At 41.0% G+C, this 12,004-nt stretch overlaps 1 protein-coding gene across 3 annotated transcripts in view; it reads left to right on the top strand.

Annotated features, from left to right (window-relative positions):
- The window catches only part of PITPNM3 (PITPNM family member 3), a 462,376-nt gene that overhangs the window by 99,863 nt on the left and 350,509 nt on the right, over positions 1 to 12,004 (top strand). The window contains exon 2 of one of the 3 annotated variants that reach the window (XM_075594416.1): positions 9,150 to 9,194. The exons of the other annotated variants lie outside the window; for them this stretch is intronic. The gene's annotated coding sequence lies outside the window, so the exon portion shown is untranslated. The remainder of the gene's footprint in view (positions 1 to 9,149; positions 9,195 to 12,004) is intronic. 3 annotated transcript variants of the gene reach the window in all.

The raw sequence follows: 12,004 nt of genomic DNA, 5'->3' as shown, positions 1-12,004 counted from the left end.
TGAAACTTTTAACTTTTGGGGTGATTCATTTCTTTTCATCAATTTCATTCAAAGCGTTTATTGCTTGTTTCCCTAAGGAACCCCATATTTCCATGCACCCTGCTGTGGGCGGGACTAGAGGCACCTTACATTTGTTTGATGGTTTTGGAGGAAATCCATATCCCAGCAGAACATAATCTGAAGGTTAATAATAGACTCTGTAAACTGATAAACCCGTCGATTGATTCATCCCCTGTCTGGTACCTTTCGTAACCTTCAAACGCCTGCAGATCTGTTAGGAAGTTTACTCCAGTAATATTTTGTTGTATGATTTCACTCTAAAAAAAAAAAAAATCACCCCCAAAAAATGTTTTATTTTTCTTTCATATGGTCGTTTTTATAAGCAGTGATATACTGTAATTGCAAATGTTTTGTTGTCATCTCATTCATATATAAACATACATATATTTCATTCTGCCAATTTTTTGCATTTCCATGCAAAAAAATCTCTCTCTCTCTTTGTCTCTCACTTTCTCCCTCTCCCAGTCTACAAAATTAAATATTTTCAGTTAAATAGCCTAATGAAGCTTAGTGCTTCTGGGACAGAATGCTTCTCTTGCTTATGCCTCGTAGGAAACGAGTGCAGCGGTATAACCAGGGAGATATATATTTGTGAAAATAAACCTTGGCTTTTATTCAGCCTGTAGCTTAAAAAAATACAGCTTTAAGGTAGCATACAAATAAACAAATAGAACAGACCTATCCCTTAGCAAGGGTAGTCTCACACGTCCCAGCCCCTATCTGCAGAATTGGGAGGCTAGCCTCTTGCCAACCTCTGACCCTAAGTCTAAAGAGGTGCCTGGCATCAGGGTGCTCTTTCCCGCAGTTCAGGGTCTGGCTTGGTGTTCCAGGGGTGATTCCTCTGACAGGTTCCAGGGTCCTCTGCATCCTGGAATAGAGGGTCTGGTTCCTTGGGATCTCTCTGACAGCACCCAATTCCTCAGTGCTGGAGAGATCCCCTGCAGTGTAAGCAGGAGGTTTTTCTACCTGACTGATGAGCCAGGTGAAGATTGGCTAATTGTCTGTAGCTGCAATTAACCAACTCCCTGCTGGAATCATCAGACAAATACAGGCTTTGTATTTGGAGCCCTATTTAGTCAGGGGTTAAGGCCCTGTCACATGCCTCCTAGTAACGTGCATGTCCTATTGTACCTGCAGCTCTATGCTGTTCACATGCAAGTTCTGCTACAATAGTAACTCTCAGGGCTTAAGGGGTAAAGCTATTATCCAGAGGAAATGCATGAGAAGGTGGCTTGGGGGGGGAATCAAAGCTGGAAGGCATTGTAAATGTATCCAGGAAGCAGGGGCAGACTGGCCAGGGGGGCAGGGGTAGGGTGACCAGATGTCCCGGTTTAGCCAGGACAGGCCCGTTTTTTTTGTCCCCGTCCCGGTATTCTGAAATGTCTGTAAATGGCCCGGTTTTGTCTGAGATTCCCGGACGCGCATGTGTGATCAGAGCTTGGCGACCGTGCATGCGCAAATCAGAGCTGGCTGGCGATCGCGTTTGCTGGCCGCTCATGTGCGATCGGCACATACGCGAGTCATTTCTGTTGTTGCAATCCCCCTTCCACCGTAGCTATTTATAAATAGCCAGAATAATGAGTTTATGTGGAGTGTTAATTTTTCATATCTCTTTGTTTGCCCAGCAACTGGAGACCTATTTGCACTGGTAATTATAATCTAGGAAAGCAGCAGTGTGCAGAAGCTGCATAATCAGTGATTATTAGGTTCACTTGACCACATTCCCTTTGCTCTGTGTCTCTCTCATTTAATCTTTCCTTGCTGGTCCTAAAAGAGACAGCTCCTGGTACCTGTGTAACAGAACTCTAAACCATGGAATTGGGCTTTAATCCCAATTTGGCCCTCAGTCCAAAGAAGTGAAGGGAGCAATACTATATTTTCTGTCTTTATTAAACATAATTCCAAAGGTACGGGGAAACAGCCTCCGGCGAGGAGAAACCTGCTTGTGAAGCCAACACAACACAGACAAACAATTTCTTCAAAGTGCAGGTCTCCTTAAATATAGAGATACAAAGTACAGATCTACTCACAAGTTCATAATGAAATTCTCCTTTAATGTGACAGCCAAGAACAGTGGAAAGACAACGTTTCAAGTCAGATATGGACCTTTCATCGCGTTGTATTGGTTATAATAAAAAGGGTGCGTGCTCAGCTGGTAGTAATAATAACTGCTACTGGAGGGGTGCTATCAGGGAACTTGTTACAATAGATATATTTACAGGAGGATCCCCCAGTGATGCACTAAAACCCTCACAGAATAATATAAAAACTAAAATACAACCTTTATTAGATAAATACGAAAGAGTATCAGGGAGAGAGCTAGTATATTAAAAACAAATTAAATTAATAGCTGCAACTGTGTAGAAACAAACATGAGACATAGAGAAATGCTGCAAATATGGTCACTGGTAGAACAGAGGTCTGGGCTCATGAAAACACGTGTGAGTGAATAAACTATAAGCTGTGTAACCTGTGCAATATCGCAAATAAGTGGCAAAAGGTAGGTGAAAATATGTGAAATTGACCTTGGAGGCCAAGTGAAATCAAAAACCCTAAGGAGCAACGCTACCTAATAGTATACTCTCATAAAACAGCTCACGGACTACTATGTACTGTCAGTGGCTATAGCTCCTACTAAACACCACACTGGCGAGTATAATTAATTAATAATCTTTTGGGCTGAATTAGCAATCATACTGGATGTCCCTGGAGACGCTGGGCTGGACTATAATAGCTATAATAGACCCTGTAATATGTTGGGTTAAGCTGCAGCTACAAGACTCAAACAGTAGCGTCTCTGAGACATGTGTCTCAGTCGCGCTAGTCACCTCACAATGTCTGACATCACCGAAACCCGACGCACGTTTCGTTCATCAAAACTTCTTGGGGTGTTGGGCGGAACTCTACCGGACAGGGACATTTATGCATTCCGTTGCCATGGTAATGCCCCTCTACCAATCCGGTTGCGGACGATAGATTATACAGGGATTTCCGAAATCCCACTATCAGCTTGGATAATGTATATTTCTTATTGTGCCATTGTATCATCTTAAGTGCCCGCCAGGTAAATAAAAACAAAGAATAAAAGAGCAAAGACAGGAAAGGCTCCATACATGGAGCTATTCCTATTGGGAAATATATCTTAATGGATCTCTGCTTCTGCACTGTCATGATGTGAGTATAGAATTATGACAATTCTCAATCTGATAGTAATAGTCCTACGGGGCATACTGTAAATCACCACTGTGTGAACTCTAGTCATCTGTATATACCTACATTTGATCGTGAGCACTCTCATAGTGCGCATCCTACAATCATAGTCACTATACTAGTGTTTGATTTGAATACCCATTTTTTTACATTAATTTGGGACATTAAAATGTATTTTTAATTACTTCATAAATCCACAGTTAGTGATTGAGTGCTACTAACTAGGTTTCCTGTTTTTGTGTATTCCACTGTGTGAACTCCAAGTGCTAGTCTAATATGATCCTCATGTACGTGTATCACAGTGTTGATTCTTTTAGTACTCCATAGTTTATACATTCAGACAGATCTAATTTCGATACAAATGTTTCAAAGCACAGTTGCTGTTTGTAGTAACAGATTCACAAGAGGACACTGTACAAACTGTTCAAATGCAACTATGTTTGCTGATCCACTCATCATAAAGATGTTATTGTGAGGCATACATTAGCTTGCCTTGGCATACATAGGAGGGTGTGTAAATGGGGATCTGGTAATGTTGTTCAAAGTGTCTCTTTAACCCCTCCCATAAATCCGTTCATCGTAGGCACACAAAAAAAGAGAAGAAATCCACATATAGGTAAGCACTGTATCTTGTATTATAGGATGTGTAACTTATTTTTAATTAGATCATTTAAAATAGGATGAATTTAGGTAAACACTCAACGGCGATAGATATTTAAACTACTTATTAAAATGTTAAAAACACACAGAACCACCTTGCTCACCATACATAAGAGGAATATTAAGCGGTGCAGAGGGAGAGTAATATACAAAACACAGATAAGTACCTAAAGGAGGTCACTAAAGGTCCCTAAAAGTTGCACTCATTTAAATAATATAATACAATGTACATAAAGTACCAGTTAAATAACTAGTACCAATAGTGTGAAAATATATACACAGACCAACTGGGAATAATCCACATTAACTAACTTATAACAAGACAAACAAAAGTATAAAGTTTTATTACACAATAAAATCTGCCGAAATGCATAAAATGACAACTAAATTACAAAAGCTAAAAAAATCCCCTAGTGGGCGAGACAGGAGAAATATGGTGCATAGAAGGGTTAATATGAACCTATAATGATAACCCCATAGAGTATATATATATGGAGGTAGGGTCCAAAATATATTAACACGGCTAAATAGCCTCACCATAACCTCATGCAAAATAGCAGCATCTAAACAAGGGGAAATCCCATAATGCTAGAGACAGTACACCAAAAGGAGACATTGCTACGTCACAACCTAAATAAACACTGTGATTTAAAGTAGATACAGTGAATAAGGTATATGGTATATTCAGTATACACCAGATGTTTGTTAGTGAACAAGTGTATACATGAAAGCAGGTGTATAAGTTATACAAAACCTGCAGTAGAACAGGAAATATACGACCTGATAAATGATGCTGCAGGGACAGCAATATGCTAGATGCCGTGTATGTACAGGGTTCCTTGGTGTCTCTCAACAGTAGGAGCTGCATGCACGCTCCGTCGCAACCCACGTGACCGTCAACGTAATGACGTCACTATTCCCCGACGATCGTTTCGCGCGATCCACGCGCTTCTTCACAGGGGGATCTCGCGAAACGATCGTCGGGGAATAGTGACATCATTACGTTGACGGTCACGTGGGTTGCGACGGAGCGTGCATGCAGCTCCTACTGCTGAGAGACACCAATGAACCCTGTACATACACGGCATCTAGCATATTGCTGTCCCTGCAGCATCATTTATCAGGTCGTATATTTCCTGTTCTACTGCAGGTTTTGTATAACTTATACACCTGCTTACATGTATACACTTGTTCACTAACAAACATCTGGTGTATACTGAATATACCATATACCTTATTCACTGTATCTACTTTAAATCATGATAATAGTGTTTATTTAGGTTGTGACGTAGCAATGTCTCCTTTTGGTATACTGTGTCTCTAGCACTATGGGATTTCCCCTTGTTTAGATGCTGCTATTTTGCATGAGGTTATGGTGAGGCTATTTAGCCGTGTTAATATATTTTGGACCCTACCTCCATATATATACTCTATGGGGTTATCATTATAGGTTCATATTAACCCTTCTATGTACCATATTTCTCCTGTCTCGCCCACTAGGGGATCTTTTTTGTAATTTAGTTGTCATTTTATGCATTTCGGCAGATTTTATTGTGTAATAAAACTTTATACTTTTGTTTGTCTTGTTATAAATTAGTTAATGTGGATTATTCCCAGTTGGTCTGTGTATATATTTTCACACTATTGGTACTAGTTATTTAACTGGTACTTTATGTACATTGTATTATATTATTTTTTATTATTATTATATTATTTAAATGAGTGCAACTTTTAGGAACCTTTAGAGATCTCCTTTGGTCACTTATCTGTGTTTTGTTTATTAAAATGTTGCCAGTGTCTAGGGGGTGTCAACTTTGGTATGGACACCTCGCTTGAAAGTTTAGCACTTCCATATACTTAGTAGAGGACCATATAGCACAGTCATTATGGTAGACTGCACACACATGCTCACAGAAGTATTGTTTTCATGTAAATTTTCAGAAAACAAGCTTATGAAAGGTATAGTAAAATGATGCATTCATGAGCACACCTGATATCCTTGGTATACTTGGATTCATCTGAAAGGGTGTCTAGGTGTGAGTGAGCTTCTGATGGTAATATGGTTAATTTTTTACTCTCACATGTATGACACCCTTGAAGTTTAGATCCCAAGTGGATATATACAGCTCAACCCCGTTATAACGTGATCTGTTACAACGCGAATCCGCTTATAACGCGATACAAGCATGGCTCCCAATTTGCGTATTTATGAATACTTTACAACACGATTATTGGTATCTTAAATACTTGATTGTACAATTCATATAATTGTACATTATTTCTAATGCGATCCTCTTATATTGCAATGTGATATTCTTTGGACCCCAAGTACAGCGTTATAAGGGGGTTGAGCTGTATTATCAGGACTCACTGTGCCTGTAGTGGGCTGACTGGTTGTTCACCCATTCTGTATGTGGTTTTGATTACCTATGGTTAGCAATTATCTGACCACTGTGAGGGTTAACAGGAATCCCTTTGAGTGTTTCTTTAGGATTCAGAACAAAAGGAAAAAAGCAGCGCTAAACACTAACCTAATATAAATGAGTTAATTACAAATATACAGTGATAACAAACTTAATAGTGCTAACGGAGGAAGGTAACGAGTCCAATATAGATATACTTAGATTTAGCAGCCAGAGTCCAGGAGAGAGTTCCACATCCCTCCAAATGTGAGCAAAGAAGAAAAGATGTCCTCTGGCGTGTTGTCTCAAGTATATTCGTTTTAGTCCAAAATAAAAATAAGAGAAGATATTAATGTATCAATACAGGTTAATTAACCCTTAAAGTTCATACATTTGAATTCATGCATTTACAATTTTGCATAGCTTGTGTTGTAATTCTTTTCGTATCCGGAGTGTGAGAGGTTAATCTAGACAGGCTAGGTCTCCAATACATATAGATTTGCATTGGAAATAAAAGAGAGAAAACATCATGGCACAATAAATTTATTACAAAAGACTAGATTAAGACTAATATTGCACTTACAGCCAGCATAAAAAAAAACAGCGTTTCTGGATAGCTTCCCAGCGTGTGGTAATAACTCTTTGCTTTGATTGTAATGTTGCTCACATATTGTAGAGTCCACAGCCCCCTTCCGCTGTGTGTCCGCTGCGCCTCCGATTTCCTTGAGGGGGGACACTGCACCTCTCCTACTCCCCTGTACCTTACGCACTGTCAGGGGTGCCGGGAGGAGTTATTACAAGTAACTGTAGGGCCAGCAGCCAAAAGCTTCAGCAGAGTGGAATCCTCACCACACGTCACACGTTGTAGGGAGCTACGGTGGCTCAGTAAATCGAAAAATCTAACGTGTTTCGCCAATGCTTCATCAGAGATAACTCTGAGGAAAAAAAAAATCACTAACAAGATCCAATGCAATCAAAACAATGAGAAACTGAAAACAAATAAAGAAGTAAACAGAACTAAATTACCACCAATCAATGAATCCAATCCGAAATAACTACCACAATTAACAATTACAACACCAAAACCATTAATAAATAAATGAAAGCTCAAAGTAAACACCATCAGACAAAATGTAACTACCAAAAAGAAGCCACTAGCAAGCAACACCCCCCCCCCCCCAAAAGAAACTATATAAAATACCACTAAAAAGGACATCTTACTAAATAAAACAAAAAATTAAATTGGCCAAACATTTCTAAACAAAGAAGCAGTTAATCAGTAAGGCACGTTAACTTGTTAACTAAATAGGAACTGTATTTTACAAATGTTTACTACAGTACATATTGATGCTAGGGGAAAAAAATTCTTGTGTCACATTTAAAATAAATTAATGTGTCATTAATCTCTCTCGAGTGTCAGAAGTACTTGCAACTCTTTGCAAAGCTCTGGCATCCGTGGCACTCAATGGATTAAAAAGGACATGCATGTCTTGCTTTGTAAATCAAGCACTACCGGTCCTCATTACTAGCTGTTACCATCATACTTCAACCACATATGGAATTGTAGAAAATGCAGCAGTGACGTGGTTAACACCAAACGTAATCTTCTCCCTCTTTTGCATTTTCTTTCTACAATTGTGTCAAAGAAATACTGGTACATGTTATTAGTGGAGATTGGATTGCTAACAATGTAGAAAGTAGAACGCTGGCACAATGAGTCCATGCCCAAGCAGCTTATCTCAAATAAATAAGGTCAGGGCACTTTATCGCCTACAGATTATTAGAGTGCCTCATATATAGGCTTCCAAGAAGTGAAAGCGCCTGTTCGGAATTCAAGGAATACTATGAGGTTCCCTCTTATAATGCCTCTTATCACACACTGGGTAGGTCACTCTAACCTTATTAACAATGCAGAGAATAGAAGAAGAATATTGCCAGTAGCTGTGTTGACAGTTCATTTTGATTTTTTTTTGATTTATGAGAGCTGCACTTGAGCCACTTGTTTTTTGCGGAAATCCGATGACGTCTGAGCACTGGATAATCTTCACAAATAATGCACAGGAGTTTCACGCAGAGCTGTGCTTGAACCCCGTCGTTTTGTACGTAGCAGTCCATTGATTTTGCTTGCTGGGTGACCCTTCACATTTTATTTATTATTTATGAACGACGTTTGCCAGCTGTCCCAAAATGTGCTGAAATGGATAAGGAATATCCCAAAGTTTAAACCAGTTGGGATTGAAACTGTAGAAATAGCTTGTCTTTCTAATGCTATTGAGTTCACTAAAGGACACCTGTCACCTGGAGGGAGACAGGAGAGGGAAGAGGTAAAGAAGATAAAGTACTATAGCTTGATTTTTTTTTACCAGGGGTCACACTGAGAGGAACTGTGTCATTCTTATCATCTGGAGCCTTCTGCTATAGGAAATATTTAGCTCTGATGTCATAGTATGTAAGGAGTTTAAAATGGCTTCCATCAAATCACTGAATACAGGCAGCATCACATCAGTGTGCCCTTGTTCATTTGCTTTTATGGCCTGTGCCCATTTTCCTGAAGAAATTAACATCTTTGGGTCACTTCTACTGGTAAGAACAGAGTGGCCTTGCTCTTGATCAAAGTTAGATTGGGACTGCTTTTTCAATGGCATTGAAATGTATTTGTAAACAAATGAATTGATTGTTGAAGTTTTCTCTGAGCACCCTGTTTCTCTGCTTGCAAAACAGTAGGTTTTACACTGATACTGAAACGTGACTATTTCTGTCTCTGTCAAAGCTGAAGTCTAAATTTAGTGGCTTTACGTTATGTTTTTTTTTTCTAAGGCAGAGACGTGAGCCTCACTGAGAGATGACCTGTGCTAAGGAGAGGTAAAAAAAAAACATAGAGCGCTGAAGAATTGTAAGAATGTGTATTCTATTATGTTATTCTTGTGAACTTATTCGGAGAGATGACACCTTTTAGGGGAAAATTACAATGTTATGACTATGTACCATTATTCTTCCCTTTATTATGTGGGCTGTAATCAAAAGGACAAAGAGGTTGCGCTGAGCTTCTGTAGCTAATGCAATACAAATTCATGTGATTAAATGATCACTTCTCCTGTAAACCATGATTAAAAAATATAACAGTGTTTGTTTTTTTACTGTATAGTTACTTGAGAAATCAAAAATATCCATAATGTTAGATGATGTAATTAACAGTGAATGGGGATGTAACTTTTGATATTTAACTTCTGCATGTTAGTGTTAATAATATTAACCCCTTCTGTGCTGAACGGAGCAGCAATGCATTGCCCTTCAATGCTCTGAAGGGGCTGATAGAAGCCCTTCTAGCTGCCTTGGTGAAGGACGGCATTGACCAGTGGGCAAGGCCTCCCTCACTGCGGTTTGGCCGCTAACGCGGCCGGGGGTGGGAAGGGGACAAACAAGGGGGGGAGTTGGGTAGCTTACAGGGCACAGCCGGGAGCGGGTGCACTCACTCCCCTCTACCCCCGGGCTTTAGCAGCACCGAGTCCCGTCTGGCAAGGACAAGCACTTACCCCCCAACTGCCGCCACCGATGGGTCTATTTAACTCCCCTTAAACTAGGCATGTACCAACAGACTCGCACTGACCCTCTCCACACCCTCCTGTAGCTCATTATTAAACATATCGGTCCAATTTCATTGACGACATACCACCAACGCCAGGTGGCGATGGCAACCGCATCTCAGCCGTTTCCAGCCCACCTGAAATTACAGAATAAGGCCGAACCCCCACCGGCTTGTCCGCGACAGCCAATGGCCTTAAATATCTACACGTTGCCATGCCCCCTTGCAACGCTAAAATGGGTTGCATCCCCTGGCTGTGGCCGTCCTCATCACTTGATGAGGGCCACGCGTCTGCGCATGTTGCGACGTAACCATCTTGTCCGCTCACTCTCCCTTGTCCGCCCATCCGGCCTTGTCCTCTCGCCTGGCCTTGTCCGCTCTCAGCTCTGTGCATGAGTGTATATATCTGCTGCTGGAACCATCCTTCCTCTTGTTTCTGCACCTCTGCAAGTAGTTGAATGGTTCTATTTTCAAAAGACATTACTGCTGGTAATATATGAGAGATGGTGGCTTGTGTTTGTGTCGTAGAATTTATATTGCTATTGAAGATGAGCACTGTATGTGATAATTGTTACTTTATTGTCGTGCGTGTGTAGTGATTATTACGCCGTCGATAGAGATGGTCATGAATCCAGGGAAAATTGAATTGATCTTGAACAATGTAAAATTCCAACTGCAATAAACACGAAATATTATGTTATCATTGGTCCACCATTCCTCTCAAACAAACCCAACATACCAGAAAACCTCTGTAAAGCAATATCACCACCAGTTATGTCAGTGCTGGCCCGTATTGAAATGAAAACCCTTGCAGTAAACAACACTATTGTGTTTGCAGATAAAGCTTACTTAAATATATATATATATATATATATATATATATATATATATACTTATATATATATACAGCCTACACATGCCCTTTGTTGTATGCGTGTCAAGCCGTGTAAAATTAACAATGAAATAGTGATTGAAACATATAAGGTTTGTCTTCTTACATGGGTTATTGTTAACAAAATGAAAGCCTTGTAATCCTGTATTTGCTCCCTGCATAAGGCTGCGGTCCCAGTACCACCTGTGCGCACGGCGCGGCGTGCACTGTGCGTGTAAGCACCGCCCCTCAATGGGGCAGGGCCCACTACGCACCGTCACGCAGAAGGTGCAGCCGCGCCGTGCGGCAAGATTTTTCACAACTCAATAAAATTGAGTTTACTCCTAGCGACGGAGGCGTGGCCATTACGTCACGCGGCTGGTTCGCCCTCATTGGCAAATCCCCCCGCAAATCCCCAACCACGCCCCCTGCCGTCGCAAGATTCTCCTCTCCTCACAGACCGCAGATCGCGGTTAGCGCTGTGACACGCACCGCCCCCCCCCTCCCCCGCCGGGCCCGCGTGTCACAAACATTACTGGGACCGCAGCCTAACATTCCTTTGCTATGGGGGGGTTGCCATGTGGCCATTGACTCCTCCCCTTTTTATCACGTACACAATAGGCACATGGAGTGGACGGGGGAAGGGTGGCCGCATGGAACACATGTTGTCTGATTTATATTAAACCTGTTCAGTAACAGCTGGATTTGTTAACGTAACTTGTCCCCTTTCTTATTGCTGGGCAAACCGCCCTAGTCCAGCAGACAGAATGTTCCTTTAAGTTAACCAAAAAGAAACACACCACAGACAAACACAAGTCTCTAGGGTATCAGAGGGAAGTATCGCTTCAAAGCATTAGTTCCACACCATATTATTATTTCAAAGCATCAGTCCCAGTTTTGAGGCCCCTTCTAAGTTATAATTTATTTCCCGTTTATGTGACACCAAATGATTTGTCACTCCACCATGGGACACCCACAAAAAGATTAATGAAGAATTTCCGCCAGCCCACTGACAACAACAGCCGGCGCACGTGGGCACGGCTACGGTTGACGGGGCCAGCGGGTCAAGGCCCGTCTGACCCTGCACTTTACCTATTAAACGAGCATTCTGGCAGGGACTAGCAGTTACGCTATTATTATATAGTAAACAAAAGCCGCTGCCTTTTTATACCTCCAGACCGAGTCTGCCATTATTTGTATGTGTTTATTTGGGTACTG

The sequence above is a fragment of the Ascaphus truei genome, chromosome 3, assembly GCF_040206685.1.
Source record: "Ascaphus truei isolate aAscTru1 chromosome 3, aAscTru1.hap1, whole genome shotgun sequence".
Lineage (NCBI taxonomy): Eukaryota > Metazoa > Chordata > Amphibia > Anura > Ascaphidae > Ascaphus > Ascaphus truei.
This window is presented reverse-complemented; position numbering and strand designations above follow the sequence as displayed.